Source organism: Chiloscyllium punctatum, chromosome 8 (assembly GCF_047496795.1).
Source record: "Chiloscyllium punctatum isolate Juve2018m chromosome 8, sChiPun1.3, whole genome shotgun sequence".
In the NCBI taxonomy this organism is placed as follows: domain Eukaryota; kingdom Metazoa; phylum Chordata; class Chondrichthyes; order Orectolobiformes; family Hemiscylliidae; genus Chiloscyllium; species Chiloscyllium punctatum.
In genome coordinates, this window is record NC_092746.1 from 84,367,396 (window position 1) to 84,386,293 (window position 18,898).

The 18,898-nt window shown below is 40.2% G+C and overlaps 1 protein-coding gene across 1 annotated transcript in view; it reads right to left on the minus strand.

Moving 5' to 3' along the window:
- Positions 1–18,898, minus strand: part of c8h10orf67 (chromosome 8 C10orf67 homolog) — a 257,483-nt gene that overhangs the window by 219,471 nt on the left and 19,114 nt on the right. The gene's annotated exons all lie outside the window — the stretch shown is intronic.

An 18,898-nucleotide genomic window follows, 5' to 3' on the forward strand; every position in this document is an offset into this window, starting at 1 on the left:
GATTTAAACCCCAACACATTGGCCTGAGCTTCAATTGCAGTCCAATTAACATTATCATTGCCTCCTGTTGCACCTACTGGCTCTTAACCTGCTTTTTCATGCACAAGCTCTTTCATATTGCCCTGTGACTTAGCCTGCTTTTTTGCATAGGAGTTGGATAGCTTGTGATGGTGGGGAGTAGAGAAGAGTAAATGTATCAAATACAGATGGGCTTGGGATTCACTGAATGGCATAATGCTATATCAATATCAGAGCTTCAGTATGTTCCAACAGCTAATGCAGTGATCACATTGCATATTTGTCAAGAAAATAATGATGTGTGAAAGTTAAAGTGGACAAGTGTTTTGGGGAGTGAGGGTGTAAACTAGCCAGTGAAAGGTACCACCCTAGTCTTTCATAGGGCTGGTCTGATTCCACGCCAGGGGGTTGAGAATAGTCAGTCAGGTGTTTGATTCTATGTTGAATCCTGAGCTAAGTGCCCTTGCATTCCAGGAATTGGGGCACAGAATGTCCTCAAGTTCAAGTATGAGGATTACACTAGTTGAAGTGCAGTTGGGAGTTTGGCTCATTATAATCAGGTAGCTTATCATGGAAAGCTGGGGAAAGCAGATAGAATAAGTCTGACAATAGGTTTAATTGCAATTGAGGGAATAGTGAAGTGACAGGGAACAATTACAAATAAAAGGGTGGGGCCTCATGGTATGTTGGAAGGGACAGGCAGCTCTCAAAATAGTGTTTCAACCAGGTTATGGCCACTTTGGCCTCAACATGAAGAGTGTGTATGACCAACAAGGGCATAGGGACCTCCAGAGTCATGGACAAGTTAATACTGATGAGAAGGGACTCATCTGAAAGAGGATGAAGGTCATCAAGGTCACAGGGACTGCAACATAAAGGAAATATGGAGGACTGAAACATAAAGGAGAGTGGGAGAAATTGGTGGGTCATAGAAGAATCATGCAATAGACTCACATGTGTATTTGAATTTTAGTAAAGCCTTTGACAAAGTTCCACGTGGTAGACTAATGAGTAAAGTTGGTCACATGGGATTCAGGGTGAGTTTGCCAATTGGATACACAATTGACTTAATATCAGAAGTGTTGACTTATGGTAGAGGGTTGCTTTTTGCACTGGAGGCTTGTGACCAGTGGTGTTCCAAAGGAATCGGTTCTGGGTTCTCTTTTGTTTCTCATGTATACAAATTATTTGGATGAGAATATAAAAGGCATGGCTAGTAAGTTTGCAGATGACAGCAAAATTGGTGGCATAGTAGACAATACAGAAGATTTTCTAAGATTACAAACGGATCTTGATCAAATGGGTCAATGGGTTGAAAAATAGCAGATGGAGTTCAATATGGACAAATGCAAAGTATTGCATTTTGGTACAACAAACAAGGGTAGGGATGTATAATTAATGGCAGAGCCTTAGGTAATGTTGTAGAACAGAGGGACAAGGGTTGCAGGTACATAATACTTTGAAGTTTGTGTCACATATAGACAGGATGATTAAAAAGAAGTTTGGCACTCTTGCCTTCATTGCTCAGTTCTTTGAGCATACAAGTTGAGACGTTATATTGAGAACATTGATGGGGCCTCTTCTGGAATACTGTGTCCAGTTCTGGTCACCCAGTTATTGGAAGGATATTATCAAGCTAGAGAGGGTTTAGGAGAGATATACCAGGATGTTGCCAGGTATGGAAGGTTTGAGTTATAAAGGCTAGATAGGCTGGGGCCTTTTCACTTGGAGCGTAGGAGGTTGAGAGGTGGCCTGATAGAAATTTATAATATAATGAGATATAGATAGAGCATGAATAGAGTCTGAAGTGAAATACCTTTGTTATTAAACATACCATCAATGAAAAATGCACAGATGAAACTGCATACAAAAAATGACAAAGCTATTATATTTGGAAAACTTAAGAAATTTCCATTTACACTGGTACATTCATTGAATGGCATACAACTTTCCATTTAAAAAAATGTTACTGACTTTGGGGTAGAAATATAGAAGACAAAAAAATGGGGTTAACATTAAATGGGCAGTTTGTTCATCTGTTCTTTAAAATGTGAAAAATAGGATGAGGGAATAAGGGATGGGAAGTACAATAAGCTCAGAAGAAATAGCTGATAGGTTTTAGACAGTCCTTGGATAAGCATATGGATGATGATGGGATAGTGTAGGGGGATTAGTTCACAGGTCAGCACAACATCAAGGGCCGAAGGGCCTGTTCTGTGCTGTATTGTTCTATGTTCTATGTGAGATTTGTAAGAAATATTGAAGGACATTACCAAGGCATAGCGTAGGCCTGTGCTTGGCAAGAGATTTCACTGAGGTATTGGCTGTTGATTTTAAGGTATAGGATAATGGTAAAAGCATTTTCACTTTACAGTTTGTAGTTTTGGCCCCCAGATTTTGTCAGCCAACTATAATATATAAAGATAAAGGTAACAGAGCCACTGACTAGCTTTCTCAATGATAATGGGGGAGATATTTGGTAATGAATAATTTAGATATGTGAAGATGAACATTATAGTGAGATAGCAGAAAGCCCTTTTAGCAATGCGGTATGTGAAAAGAACTAGGCAGTAACAGATGAAATGGCAGATCAGCCAAACAGTAAATTATCATCTGCATTAGTGGGTAATCCTAGATGGAAGACTGGGAAAAATGTGGTTGTAAGACTGCTCCTTTTTTGAGGTATTTTAGATGTTGAAGGTGATTTCCTTGAATTCCAGGAGCAGCAATTACTATTTTATAAGCTGTTGCGTTGTATGAGAACTTTGGGGGAAAAAAGATCAAAACAATGGCACTTTTAAAGGAAGCAAACAATAAAGAAAGACAGGAACCACATAGTCAGTAAGGGAGAGGTAGAAAGAAACCTACATTGCTAACTGACACAGCAGTGGGTCAGCATAGTTATTGCCTTTGCTGTTTGAGTTCATATATCTCTGGACATCAGACAGAGGGTGGTGTGTGTATCGAATGAACTGCCAGAGGAAGTAGTGGAAGATGGTACAATTACAGTATTTAAAAAGCATCTGAATAGGAAAAGTTTAGATGGAAATGGGCCAAGTGCTGGCAAATAGGACTAGATTAGTTTAGGACACCTGGTAGGTACGGACATGTTGGACTGAAGGGCCTGTTTCCGTGCTGTACATCTCTATGACTCTATACTCTAGTGTGGACTGTCCATGCTAAGTATTTGTTGCAGATTGTTGGAAGATACTGTCCACATCAATTAATTTTTGGTAGGAATCCTAAAGTACCATCAATAGTAGATGATCAGCCTCCAGCTTGTGAAGGGCTACAATTATCAAACACTTGCATGCACTAAATGCAGGCAGAATGTTTTTTATTAAAGCAGAAGTGTCAAAAAAAAGCAAGCCTGACAATATGAGGTAAGGCCATTGAAACCAGCTTCAATCAGGTAATAAGAGAAAGAGACTTAAAGGAAGGAAAAGGACTGGGTATGATTTTTGGCAAAGATGGAAAAATAATAATTTACAGCATGGAAACCAGAACATTCAAATACATTGTTCAAGGTTGTTTGGTTTGGATTACAAATTTGCAGAATCCAATTAAGTTATAGAAAAAATGAGGAGCAATGTACCTCTCACATCCAAATATTGAACAGCTAGAATTAACTGATGGACAGATCAGTTCTAATGGTCAATATGTGGCTAAAAGGCAACTACCAAAAATGGGAAATAAAGTCAAATATTTACCAGAAACAGCTAGTCATTGGATAAATGTGACCATTATAAGTACAGCACGTAGACCACTGGATAATATAAGAACTGAATTTCAGAATGATGGTAGGAAGTTCGGCTTATGGATGAGGAACATAAAGATTGAAGGCAATAAAATGCAGTGTAACCTCAAACAATGGATCTGGGAACAAACATCCTGAAAAAGAGATCACAAACCTATTATTTGAATGGAGAGGTCAAACAGTGACAATCCAGAAGGACATAGCTGGCAAAATAGAGGGCTTAATTCAACAAGGACAAGAAATATTGTACAAGCAAAAATACCATCAGGAGCAGAAGCCCATGTGATCAGAAAGTTACAGTGTCCATGAACAAACTGGAAGACAAGAGAACAAAAGGTGCCTAACAAAAGATGCCAAACAATGAGGAACTACAAAGCTGGAAAGAATTTGGGTTAAACTCAGAGGTGCAAGATAGGGGACAACGAGCCCTATCACGTGGAAAAGGAGTTTCTTGACTGAATTTAAAAGTAGCAAGGTTAGTGGTACAAGGTTTTAAACAAAGTTTGGGTGACTAAGATAAAAGAATAAATTCATCAATTGTAGAAATGCAACTTTGAAAATTTTCAAAACTTTGTTAGCAAAAATGCTTGAGGGAGTATTAAAAGTACATTTCCACAGGAAGATCAGCTCATGAGCAGAGTTTCTTGTGTTCCAAATGAGGCACCACAATGTGGACTCTGTGGAAATTAAATAAATGTGCATATTGCCTGAATAATGCCTCTAGAAATCAATACTTCTCAATAAAATCTGTCTTGTCAAAATTGGATAGATTGCTATATATAATACAATTGTCAGATTTATTTATATTTTGATATTATATGTTTTAAATGTATGTTTTCTGTGTCTGAAGTTAATAATTAACTTGTAAATATTTTTGTACATCGTGATTTCTTTTACAAAAGCTTCTTTTGGAGCACTGATAGAATTTTGTTTATTTTTGATGTTTTATGACTTATCAAGGTAAAACATCATGTTTTAAGGTCTGTTAGAAATTTCTAGACTTGGGTCTTTTTCAACTTGGGAAAATTCCTATAGCTTAAAATGGAGTGATTTTTATTTTAGTTTTACTTTGTTTTAGGCAGTTATACAAAGCTCTTGTTTGAAGATAATTGTATAATGCTCCTGAAAAGGGGAAAATATAGAAAGACTAGATTATTTTCAAGTAAGAAGTTAGTGATATTCCTGATAAAGTAAAAGTGTTGGGATAAAACCTTGAAAAGGTTTCTTGAATTACATTTAAGCCCAGGTGTAGATAGCTCTAAGAAGAAGCTGTTTGTGTTTCTAGTCTACAAATTAAACTCAGTTAGCATAGGATTATTGAAGTGTTTGGAAAATATTTCTTTGGTGTGAGTACTGTGCAAGATGTGCTTTACAAAGGATTTTGTTTTAGAACGTGTAAATAAGTGTTTTGGGATTAATTTGACTATACATTTACTGTGTCTAAAAATCTTTGAATTTGGTGTTATAAGTAAATAGCTTGGTGTATTCTATTTTATCTTAATTTCTCTTGGTTAGTAAACTTCCACGTTATTGCTATATATGAGCTTAAAACAAGATTCAAAATTGGAAATCAGACAGAATGCATCAAGTGCCACTTTTCATCAGGAATTTATATGGAAAATATTAACCCTATTGCTAATAGTCAAAGTTAGTCCTCTCAAAAAATGCAGCACCTCTGAAGACTATAATGGAAGATATTGTGAGGCTTTTTGAACAGCTGAACTGACTGGGCACCCACATAAGGCCAGATGTCAGTTTTGAAATATTACAGTTGAGTACAACTTTAAAAATTCCCAAGATGGAAGATATAATTCAGGAAACAATGTAAAGTTTACAATGGAGCATTGTTTATAAGTTTCCATCTTTGGGATATACCAGAAACATGAAACTTGTTTTTAGTGATGCTTCTTATATAAATCTATGTGACGTATTATTGACCGCAGGGATTTTTTTTTGTGAAAGGGAAGTAAATATTCCCATTTAACTTGAGAAGCTAAAATGATCAGAACAGTCGATAAAAGTGCCTTTGCAGCAACAAGTCTCACTCTTAGTGAATTGGCGGATATGGTGTTTTTCTCGTGAAAATATTGGAAGAAATTCAAAACAGGCACTCAATAGAAAGACTCCCTAAGTGTTCACATTGAGAGTAAGTTACTATGGGATAATGTACACTCAACAAAATGTGTGAATAAAAACCGGATTGAGGATCTATATTACAGTCTTAAAACAGATGCTGGAAAACTGAGAAATCTTTAAATTGAAATGGATTGATAGAGCAGGCAGCTGACTGTTTCACAAAGAAAGGAATAAGTGCTAAGAAACTGTTGGACGTAGTGAAGGAAAGATGTTTGGGGCTTTAATGTACAAATAAATAAAAATGTGAACTGTGTTGTCATGTTGCATCTGTAATATAGATTTTTATTAAAGAAACTGGAATCTGTTGTCATCTAATATGATCTGAAGACGTATCTGTGGCCTATTTGAATGAAGGAACAGGTTATATCAATTAGGTGTGAATTGATTGTGTAAATATTTGGAGCTCCTTATCAGAGGTGTGAGTTTTATAGAATGCCGTGAACTGAAATAAAGCTCTCAATAAAAGTGTGATCTTGTATTCTGGTTAAAAACAGTTATCTATTAATGTATAACAAGCCACTGTATGTTTGGTAAGGTCACTAACTCAGAGCTCCTTATCAAAGCATAACAATAACCTCCTTGCAAAGCCTCCCTGCCATACTGTATGACAGCCTAACTTTCACAGAAACATAGAAAATAGGTCAAGAGTAGGCCAGTTTGCCCTTTGAGCCTGCCCTGCCATCTATGTTGTCTAGTCCTGTTAGAGAATTTTATAGATTTCTTTGAGGTTCTATCCCTCCATTCGTCCAAATTCCAGCAGTTATAATTCTAACCAATTCAACCTCTCCCTATACATCAGTCCTGAAATCCTAGGAATCAGTCTGATAAACCTTTGCTGCGCTTCCTCTATTGCAAGAACATTTTTCCTCAGATAAGGAGACCAAAGCTACACACAATATTCCAGGTGTGGTCTCACCAAGAACCTTTTTAATTGCATCCCTACTCCTGTATTCAAATTCACACACTTGGAAGGCCAACATGCCATTTGCCTTCTGTACTGCCTACTGCACCTGCATGCTTACCTTCGGTGACAGATCTGATTGCACATCCTCCTCTCACAGTTTAGATTAATTTAGATAATAATCTGCCTCCCTGTTTTTGCTACCAAAGTGGATAGCACCGTATTTATCCACATTAATGTGTATCTGCCATACAATTGCACAGCTTGACCAAATCCCGCTGGAGCATCTCTGGATCCTCCTCGCAGTTCACCCTCCCACCTGGCTTTCTGTCATTTTCAAATTAGGAGATATTACATTTGCTCCCTCATCCAAATCATTTATATTGTGAATAGCTAGGATTGTAGCTCCAATCCTGGCAGTACTCCATTAGTTACTCCCCTTTCAGAAGAAGACCCATTATCCCTCTTTTTGTTTCCTGTCTGCAAATCAGTTTTCAATACACTACCTTAAATCCCATCATCTTTAATTTTACATGCTAATCTGTTACGTAGGACATTTGTCGGAAGTTTTCTGGAAGTCTAAATAAATTACATCCATGGCTCCCCTTCATCAACTTTTTTTACATACTAAAATAATTCCAATAGATTTGTGAAGCATGATTTCCCTTTCGTAAATCCATTTTGTAAATCTGTCCGATCCTGCCACTGTTTTCCAAATGTTCAGCTATTAGTTTTTTTATAATGTGACTGTAGCATTTTCCATACCACCAACATGGGGCTGTCTGGTCTATAATTCTTGGTTTTCTCTCTACCTTATTATTTAAACAGTGGGGTTACATTAGCTACCCTCCAATCCATACAAACTGTTCCAGAGTATAGAATTTTGAAAGATGATCACCAATGCACACAATATATTGAGGACTCCTTCCTTAAGAACTCTGTTATATAGGTTATCAGAGCAGAGGGATTTATCCACCTACAGTCTCATAAATTTCCCCAACACTATTTCCCTACTAATACTGATTCAATTCAGTACATTCAGCTTGATCGTTAAGAATGTGAAGGCTCAGGCATTTCTCCAATAACACTGTAATTTCCTTCACTTTCCCACAAGTTATCTGCTCATGGAACTGAAATGTGATGTCTTGTTTGGCTTTCTTATGACCTTGCTTTTAAATAGAAGGTAACAGAGAAAGAAAGAATCATTACAAAAGTTTCAGCAAGCTCAGAAATAAAAGTAACCTCTAGAGGTTGAAGCAGCAAAACAAACTTCACCAACGAACCACGGCAAGTTACTGAGAACCAGGGTTTCAAAAGCTTCACTGCAATTATCTGTAAATATCTACAGAGAAGTTAAGAATGTCCTGTTTCATAATCTCAAACCTATGCCAGCTGCTGAATGAGGACCTACATAAACAAATACTAGGCTGCAATCCCAACCTACAACCATTAGAGTCACAGCTACCCTTAATTCTTATACTTGCAGCTCATTTATATATATTTATATATCATTTCTCAATTATATATCATCTCCCAAGGTTGCCAAAGCCAACCTTTTCATTGCCTTCAACCTTGATGAAGTGACTCACCAGCTGGGCATTATGATTTTCTGCCTGCGTTGACTTCCCCAGATACTTCATGAAGTTGATTGTGCCACATTTGTTTTGAGAGCAAGCTATCACCAACCACCTGATGAAGAAGCAGTGCTTCAAAAGCTAGTGCCTCCAAATAAACCTGTTGGACTATCACCTGCTATTGTGTGATCTTTAACTTCGGAGAAAGTGAGGACTGCAGATGCTGGAGATCAGAGTGGACAGGGTGGTGCTGGAAAAACACAGGAGGTCACATAGCATCCGAGGAGCAGAAGAATCAACTTTTTAGGCAAAAACCCTCATCAGTCAACACTGGCACCTCCAAATCATATCGCCAACCAGCAGTTTTGAGAGTAGGAAATATGCCCTTACTGTTCAATTATTTGTGATAAGTGAAACCAAGATTCGAGAGTCTGTGCTAAATAACCTGGAATTACCATGACTCATATATTCTGGAGTAACACAAGTGCTTGCCTCTTTCCAAGGTCCTTGGCCCATACAGGGATGACTACTCCAAACTTGGTCATGACACCTTTAGAAAATCCACAGATGGATGTGGACCAAAGCTAGAATGCTGTTCGTGCTTCAATTAGAGCCAGTCTGGACAGTCCAAAAATTAGATTTCAATGCCTGGACAATTCCTATGGGGTTTTGCAATATAGCCCAGTATTGCAGTAAAGCTTGGTCCATAGCTTTGAATGCCTTTGCAAGTGCACATCTAAACACTTCTTAAATGCTATGAATGTTTCTGTCACTTACAGCCAGTGAGTTCCAGATTCCTGCCACTCTCCAAATGAAAAAGTTTTTCTTCACACCTTCTCTAAACATCTTAACTTAAATCTATGTCCCTAGCTATTGATCACTCCATCAAAGGAAAAAGTTTCTTCCTGTCTATCCTATTGATGCTTCTTATAATTTTGTATGTCACAATCATGTCCCCTTCTCAATCTCCTCTGTTGTAAGGAAAACAACCCCAGTCTGTCCAATCTTTCTTCATAACTGAAAATCTCCAGCCCAGGCAATATTCTGGTAAATCTCTGCCCCATTTCCAGTGCGATCATATCCCTCCTATAATGTGGATTTCAATATTTCACACAATTCTGTAGCTGTTCCCTTACCAACATTTTGTACAGTTTCCAACATAACCTTCATGCTCTTAAAACTCTTCTGTGCCATGAGTTGGAACTTTAGAGGCAAGCACCACACTGTGAGGGGTAGCTCCTGTATATTTTTATTTATTCTCAGAGGATGTGGGCATCACTGATTGGACAAGCATTATAGCCCATATCTAATTGCCCTTGAGTAGGTAGTGGTGAGCTGCCTTCTTGAACTACTGCCATCCATTTGGTGAAGGTACACCCATTATGCAACTAGGGAGAGAATTCCAGGATTTTGACCCAGCAACAGTGAAGGAAGGGCGATATATTTCCACATCTAGATGGTGAGTGGCTTTGAGGGGAACTTGCAGATGGTGTTGTTTCCATTTATCTGTTGTTCTATTCTTTTAGATGGCAGTGGTCCTGCAATATCAAGCACTTCTTGCCATGCAATTCACCAAGTAATGCACCCAACATCTTGCATAAATAATGAGCTGAGAAGCATGTGATTGTGTAAGATAGCGCTCTCCAAGTCATGGTGGAAATGATGCCACAAAACTCACTCATCACCAATGGGAAAATCCTGGCTTATTTTAAAAAATTCCACCAAATTACATTTTTAAAATACTGAGAACAAATTTTGTTTATAATAAATGCTAAAATTAGATTTAATTTTAATGTAACCGTCTCCGATCTTGAATGGTACAGTTGCCATACCAGGTAGTGATACATCCAGACAGAATGCTTGTGATGGCGCACCTATAAAAGTTGGCAAGGGTATTCGCCGTCATGCCAAATTTCCTTGGCTGCCTGAGGAAGAAGAAACGTTGTTGGGCCTTTGTAACCAGTGCGTCCACATGAAGAGTCCAAGAAAGCTTGTTGTGGATGATCACTCCCAGCAGCTTGACATTCTCCACTCGTTCCATCTCTGTGCTGTTAATGAGTAAGAGGGGCATGAGTAACATCCCGCCGAAAGTCAGTAAAGAGTTCTTTGGTTTTGCCGGCATTGAGAGCTAGGTTGTTCTCAGTGCACAATTTTTCCAGGTCTTCCACCTCCCATCTGTGGTCTGTTTCGTCGCCATCTGAGATTCAATCGACTATGGTGATGTCATCAACAAACTTGTAAATGGCATTCATCTGGAATTTGGTGACGCAGTCATGGTTATACAGTGAGTACAGCAGGGGGCTGAGTATGTACCCCTGGGGGGATTCCAGTGTTGAGTGTTAGTGAGGATGAAATATTGCCCCCAATCTCCATTGATTGTGGCCTGTGGGTAAGGAAACTGAGGGTCCAGTAGCAAAGAGTGGGGCTCAGTCCAAGATCACTAAGTTTAGTAATCAGTCTCGAGGGGATAATAGTGTTGAAGGCTGGACAGTAGTCAATGAGTAGGATTCTTACGTAGCTGTTCTTGGTGTCGAGATGTTCCAGGGAGGAGCGAAGGGCAAATGATATGGCATCTTACGTGGATCTGTTGGTCCGATAGGCAAATTGGTGTGGGTCAAGAGTAGTGGAGAGGCTGGAGTTGATTAATGCCATGACCAGCCTTTCAAAGCACTTCATGACTACCGAAGTTAGGGCCACTGGGTGGTAGTCATTGAGACGTGCTGCATGAGCCTTCTTAGGCACAGGGATGATGTTTTGCTGGAAAAGCGCAGCAGGTCAGGCAGCATCAAAGGAGCAAGAGAATCGACGTTTCAGGCATAAGCCCTTCTTCAGGATTCCTGAAGAAGGGCTTATGCCCGAAACGTCGATTCTCCTGTTCCGTGGATGCTGCCTGACCTGCTGCGCTTTTCCAGCAACACATTTTCAGCTCTGCTCTAAGAGTGCTATTTTGTAATGAAACACTGACATGAGCAAATGCGAAAGATAAAAAAACATACATACGTTGTTCAAAATACGTTGTCCACAGGGATGATGTTGGCCCTCTTGAAACAGGCAGGGACAGTGGCCTGCTGCAGGGAGAGGTTGAAGATGTCCAAGAAAACCTCTGTCAATTGAACTGTGCATGCTCTGAGTGCACAGTTTGGTACTCCGTCTGGTCCCATCGCTTTCCTTGGATTCACACGAAGAAAAAATGATCTGACCTCTGACGCCGTGACTGTTGGGATAGGGTCGTCAGGACTTGTTGGAAGAGGTGTTACATCTCCGCCAAACTTCTGCTCAAAGCGAGTATAGAAGGCATTGAGATGATCTGGGAGGGATGTGTCATTGCCTGCTAACTTGCACTGTCTTCTTTTAGAACCTGTGATGTCATTCAGTCCTTGCCATAGTCGCCGGGTGTCTGTCTGAGTCTCTAGTTTGGATTGGTATTGGTCATAGAGTCATAGAGATGTACAGCATGGAAACAGACCCTTCGGTACAATCCATCCATACCGACCAGATATCCCAACCCAATCTAGTCCCACTTGCCAGCACCTGGCCCATATCCCTCCAAACCCTTCCTATTCATATACCCATCCAAATGCCTTTTAAATTTTGCAATTGTACCGTCCTCCACCACTTCCTCTGGCAGCTCATTCCATACACATACCACCCTCTGCATGAAAAAGTTGCCCCTTAGGTCTCTTTTATATCTTTCCCCTCTCATCCTAAACTTATGCCCTCTAGTTCTAGACTCCCCAAACCCAGGGAGAAGACTTTGCCTATTTACCCTATCCATGCCCCTCATAACTTTGTAAACCTCTATAAGGTCACCTCTCAGCCTCCAATGCTCAAGGGAAAACATCCCCAACCTGTTCAGCCTCTCTCTATAGCTCAAATCCTCCATCCCTGGCAACATCCTTGTAAATCTTTTTTTAGATTAGATTACTTCCAGTGTGGAAACAGGCCCTTCAGCCCAACAAGTCCACACCGACCTGCCGAAGCGCAACCCACCCATACCCCTACATCTACCCCTTACCTAACACTACGGGCAATTTAGCATGGCCAATTCACCTGACCTGCACATCTTTGGACTGTGGGAGGAAACCGGAGCACCCGGAGGAAACCCATGCAGACACAGGGAGAATGTGCAAACTCCACACAGTCAGTCGCCTGAGGCGGGAATTGAACCCGGGTCTCTAGCGCTGTGAGGCAGCAGTGCTAACCACTGTGCCACCGTGCCGCCCACAAACCCTTTCTGAACCCTTTCAAGTTTCACAACATCTCTTCGATAGGAAGGAGACCAGAATTGCATGCAATACTCCAGCAGTGGCCTAATCAATGTCCTGTACAGCAGCAACATGACCTCCCAACTCCTGTACTCAATACTCTGACCAATAAGAGAAAGCATACCAAACGCCTTCTTCACTATCCTATCTACCTGCAACTCCACTTTCAAGGAGCTATGAACCTGCACTCTAAGGTCTCTTTGTTCAGCAACACTCCCGAGGACCTTACCATTAAGTGTATAAGTCCTGCTAAGAGTTGCTTTCCCAAAATGCAGCATCTCGCATTTATCTGAATTAAACTCCATCTGCCACTTCTTAGCCCATTGGCCCATCTAGTCAAGATCCTGTTGTAATCTGAGGTAACCTTCTTTGCTGTCCACAACTCCTCCAATTTTGGTGTCATCTGCAAATTTACTAACTGTACCTCTTATGTTCACATCCAAATCATTTATGTAAATGACAAAAAGTGGAGGACCCAGCACCGATCCTTGTGGCACTCCACTGGTCACAGGCTTCCAGTCTGAAAAACAACCCTCCACCACCACCCTCTGTCGTCTACCTTTGAGCCAGTTCTGTATCCAAGTGGCTAGTTCTCCCTGTATTCCGTGAGATCTAATCTTGCTAATCAGTCTCCTATGGGGAACCTTGTCGAACGCCTTACTGAAGTCCATATAGATCACATCTACCACTCTGCCTTCATCAATCCATGACTGTCTTAATGGCTCTGCAAAGGCAATACTTGGATTCCTTATATTTGAGTGGGTCTCTTGATCTGAAGGTCTCATGTCTGGTTTTTAGCAGGTTCTGTATGTCCTGATTCATCCAGGGTTTCCTGTTGGAGAACACCCGGATTGACTTCCTCAGTCTACAGTCCTCCACATACTTGCTGATAAAGTCTGTGACAGTGGTGGCGTACTCGTCCAAGGTACCTGCGGACTGTTTGAATATGGCCCAATCAGCCGATTCCAGACAGCACTGGAGTTGATCCTCTGCCTCCTTCGTCCTGCACTTGACATGAGGGGGTCTCCTGCTTGAGCTTTTGCTTGTAAGCAAGCAGAAGAAGCATGGTATTGTGGTCGGAGTTCCAGAAATGAGGGCAGAGGATGGAGCGGTAGGCATCCTTCACAGTGGTGAAAATGAGGTCTGCAGATGCTGGGGATCAGAGTCGAGAATATGTTGCTGGAAAAGCACAGCAAGTCAGGCAGCATCCGAGGAGCAGGAGAATTGATATTTCGGGCAGTGGTCTAAAATGTTCGGGCACCTGGTGGGGCAGGTAATGTTCTGGTGGTACTTGGGCAACACCTTCCTTAGATTGGCTTGATTGAAGTCACCAGTTACAATAAACAGGGCCTCAGGGTATTCTATCTCCAGGGTGTTAGTGGTGGAGTACAGCACATCCAGAGCTTCCTCAACTTTTGCTTGTGTGTATGTACACAGCAGATAGTATAGCAGCGGTAAATTCCCATGGTAGATAGAAGGGGCAGCATTTGATGGTGAAGAATTCAAGGTTTGGGGAGCAATGGCTGCCCAGGGTTGCAATGTCCATGCACCACACATTGTTAATTAAAAAGCAAACCCCTTCACCCTGCATATGTCCTGCATAGTATTAAGCTTCTTGAGTACTGTTGGAGCTGCACTCATCCAGACAAGTGGAGTGTATTCCATCACATTTCTGCCTTGTAGATGGTGCCGGCCTTTAAGGAGTCAGGAGACGTGGATTATTTCAATTGAAATTCACAATATTTAACCGGATGTTTAATGTTTCTTTTTTAAATAAGCAGTGCCCTTCAAATGATAGCCATTAAGTTTACAAAGTGGGTTGTTGCTTCACAGACTTACAAGGTCCTGTGTTCACCCTACCAGAACATGAGTGAGTTTCTTGCTTCATCCGGATGAAAGCCAATGGGAACACAACAAAGGGTTGAATTGTCTCAATAAGGATCAAACAAAAATCACAGCTGCATTCTATTACACATCACAGCATACTGGTTTAAAATTGTAAAATTCACATTCTTAAATTCTGATTGCTCTATATGGGCAGCCATCCCCTCACTTGCTTCGGCCCTAAATCTGAAATTCCTTCCCTAAATTTCTCTGTCTCTCTACGTTTTTCTGCTACTTTCACATCTCCATAGTTCTCCACATTTTTACTCAACTGTCTTTATTGTTCTTGTGCAGCTAGATGTACATTTTGTGCTTGATAATGCTTCTGTGAATTACTTTGAGACATTTTATAATAATAAAGGTGCTATTTAAATCCAAATTATAATTATTGTTAGTTATAAAACAGAATGGTTATACAACAGAAAAAAACCTTTAAGGAGTTTAGCCATTTACCTTCTCAATTAAGCAACTGTACACTACTAAGAAGGGTAAGTGATCTTGAAGAAACTTTAAAAGTGTTATACAGAAAATGTTTTTAAAAAGGCATTTATACATAAATTCCACACACAGTATATCATGAGTATTTTGAAAATATAAGAATCAATATTAATTAAAGTCTATTAAACAATTAGTGTTTGACTATAGAAATGTCTAACAGCTTTTAAAGATTCAATGACCTGAATGTGAAGCTTATCATTTGATAGCTAGCAGAGGCTAATGCAAGCTAACAAAGAAGCATCACAGGGGTCTCAAGTGCATGAGAAATGCATTTGTCAACTGGCCACAAGATGGCAAAGCAGATATGGTTGCTTTTTGTGTTACAACCACATGCTGCTTTTAGTCTGTTTCAACCCTTGATGTTTAGAAAGCAACTGACCTCTCATTAATCATTTTAAAGCTTTAACACAATGACAAGGAACTAGTCACAGGAGGGGAGATAAGCAACCTATTAATTGTGTATTTTGCATATCAATCATATTTACAGAAATAGGACCCAACAGTATGATACTAGTCATAGTGACAGAAGGGCATAGATGCTATCATATGAGGAAGAGAAAGTAGTGCCTTATTGGTACCATTCCAAATTAACCACTGAAAGATAATGATTGAAATGAATATTTTTCAAAAGGGTTTAATCTTGAAATACATACAGTACTTTGTGTAACAAATTAAAACTAAACAAAAATCACTTTCTGATATCAATGAGCCATAAATGTAAATATTGAACTGCTTCTTGGCTGTTCTAACAGCTCTGTTCAGATTGCTGAAATAGATGGTAACTGATTATCAAACACATGGGTTTGGAAGGTATGATTCCTGGCCAACAGATCAGAACTGGCAGAGTGGAAGTGTATAAAATCCAGCGGCTGGCCTATCTTCACAAGACAAGAAGAACTGAGCAGGGGGAAGGTGTTGGTTGGGCATCTTCCAGCCTGCCTGCCTGCCTTTGAGTCTGTTGAGACGCTCAAATATCATCCTATATCTTGGCTTTTTAGCTGTAATGGGTGGAGTGGTAGCACATCATATGGACAGCCAAGTAGCTTTAGCTGCAAGACGCAGGGTCAGGCAATTGTGGAGGAGGTCTACGCAAATGCACTTTTCCTTAAGGTCAACCTCCCTAACTCTACTGCTTCCTAGCCTCATGAACCTGGCTCTCTAAGTTCCTTGTTGCAACTCCTGAGCCTTGGCTTACTCAGGCACCTCAGTGTGGTGGGAGCAGTGACCATTATTCCTGACTGCCACTGCTATGACTGAAGAGCTGGCAGCCATCCGATTGGCTATCAGCTCTGTAAGGCAGAACTCCTCCCAAGAAAGGGATGGAATCCTTCCTTAAACCAATTAAATGCTACTTCAAATGTTAAAATGTTGCAGGGCAAACAATGACATGCAGAGCAAATGTGGACAGGCTCCCCATTACATTTTAGCTAGGTCAAAGCAGGAATCATGGCGCTCATAACACCCAGTTCATAATCATAATGTCACAAAAAGTGGAGTTTTCTGCTCACTTGAATAGCATGGGCAATTATGAGAAATTTGAGAAAATAGAGCAAAAATGGAAAATCAGTTTCTCAATGTCAAGAAAAATGTTCCAATTTCCCGCTTTATAATTTAAATTGTGATTTCTTAATCTCACTAATGAGCAACATCTACCTTATTTCCATGCTTTTACATTACTTTAACTGATCTTTCATCATTTTAAACAGCTCCCAATTTTCCTCATCTTTCTTGAGAAACTAGACAGCAGTGTTAATTCCTGACATTAAAGTCCGAGTGGTTATCTAGCAGTAACAGCTCACTATTCACTTCTCCCGGCATTCAAACAACTGTCTTCACCACAATGTCCCTGCACGCTCCATGGATACTTTCTGTCCAATTCTGTTGTTCTCCTCAGCTGAAAGTGTTTTCTCTTGACAAAAACAGGTCGCATTTGAAGAAAACCTTTCTTTCTGCCAATAATCTAATTTCCCTGTAGTTTGTATACTTATGTGTGTAAAGGTAGTCTATTAGTGAATTAGAGTTTTAGTTACTATAGCCATATGCCAATGGTTTATATCTGTTTATACAGTCTAATTACTTGTAATAAATAGTAATTTTTGAATGGAAATCTGGTCCATGCTTTATATCAATCTTGGGCTAAAAGTCCGGAAAATTAGTGCACCTTTAAAAAAAGTGTTAACATTTTCTATGACTCCCGGAATAACAGAGCTTGATTTGTGCACACAATCCCAGTGGGTTGTCGCAAAATTTAGAGACTCATTTGGGATTTGAATTGGATTTGACTTGGATTGGATTAGGAAAAGATGTAACAAGGATTTGGGTGTGGTTTGGTAAATAATATAGGTGAAGTTGAACATCACGCTTTGAACTGAATGTGATATGGCGTGAGAAACAGCAAAGGAGTTCCTAAAGATGGCACAATTGTTGATGGGAGTGTGAAAGGAAATCTCAAATCTAAGGTTGATTGATTAATTTGGCAGGTAAACTGGAGATAGCATTTCCTAAAAAGGCAGAGGTAACCGAAATACCATCACAGACAGCATTTGGATTTTAAAAAAATAAAAAAAGAACCAAGGGGTGGCATGGTAGCTCAGTGGCTAGCACTGCTGCCTCACAGCGCCACGGACCAGGTTTGATTCCAGCCTCAGGCGACTGTCTGTGTGGGTTTGCACATTCTCCCCGTGTCTGTGTGGGTTTTCTCCGGGTACTCCGGTTTCCTCCCACAGTCCAAAGATATGCAGGTTATGTGAATTGGACATGCTCAATTGCCCATTGTGTTCAGAGATGTGGAGGTTAGGAGCACTAATCAGGGGTAAATGCAGAGTAATGGAGATTGGGTTTGGGTGAGACACTCTTCGGAGGGTCGGTGTGGACTTGTTCACTGAAGGGCCTGTAGGGATTCTAAGATTACTTCAAGTGGTAAAATGTTGGAATCAGGTGATATTCAGTGAAGTGACTGGAGCATAAAAAATAGAATGAGGAAACTTGAGATGGCAGAAAAAATAAGAAAAGAGCAGCAAAAGAGAAGGAAATGGAGATAAAATTCAAAAATAGAACTGAGAAAATTAGAATTAGAAGCACAAGGAAAATGAGGAGAGAAAATGACACAGTTGAAACAGAAGATGTCAGATGCTATTGAAGGCGTTTGGGAAGAGAACCTGAGTCATAACTGAAAGCTCAGTAAGAAATATTTAAATTTGCACAGGCCCTTCTGAAACTCGAGGAAGATGATGTGGAGGCATTCATCATGTCAGGAGAGAAAATAGCTAGACAAATTAATTGGGAAAAAGTGGACTGGACATTGCTCATGCAGAGTTGAGAGTAGAGTGCTGGAAAAGCACAGCAGGTCAGGCAGCATCCGAGGGGCAGGAGAATTGACGTTTCGGGCAAGAGCCCTTCATCAGGAATGAGGCTCATTCCTGATGAAGGGCTCTTGCCTGAAGCATCAATTCTCCTGCTCCTCGGATGCTGCCTGACCTGCTGTGCTTTTCCAGCACCCCACTCTCAACTGTGATCTCCAGCATCTGCAATCCTCACTTTCTCCATTGCTCATGCAGAGCAGGTTAATGGATAAACAATTGGAAATTTATGCTTCAGTGTCAGAGGAGGCTTGTCGGGTTTGTGATGCAGTGAAGAAAACTATATTGATTGCATTTCAGTTAGTGCCTGAGGCTTATAGATAAAGGTTCTGGAATTTATGGAAAATGCCTCAGCAAAGCGATATTAAACTCAAAGTGTTAAGCAAAGTAATATTGACAAATGGATTAGAGCATTACAAAGTGAAATCGTTTATGAAACCCTTAAAGAGGTTATTCTCGCACAATTTTTTTTAAAAATTACTTCCTTTTGTAGAAAGAATACATGT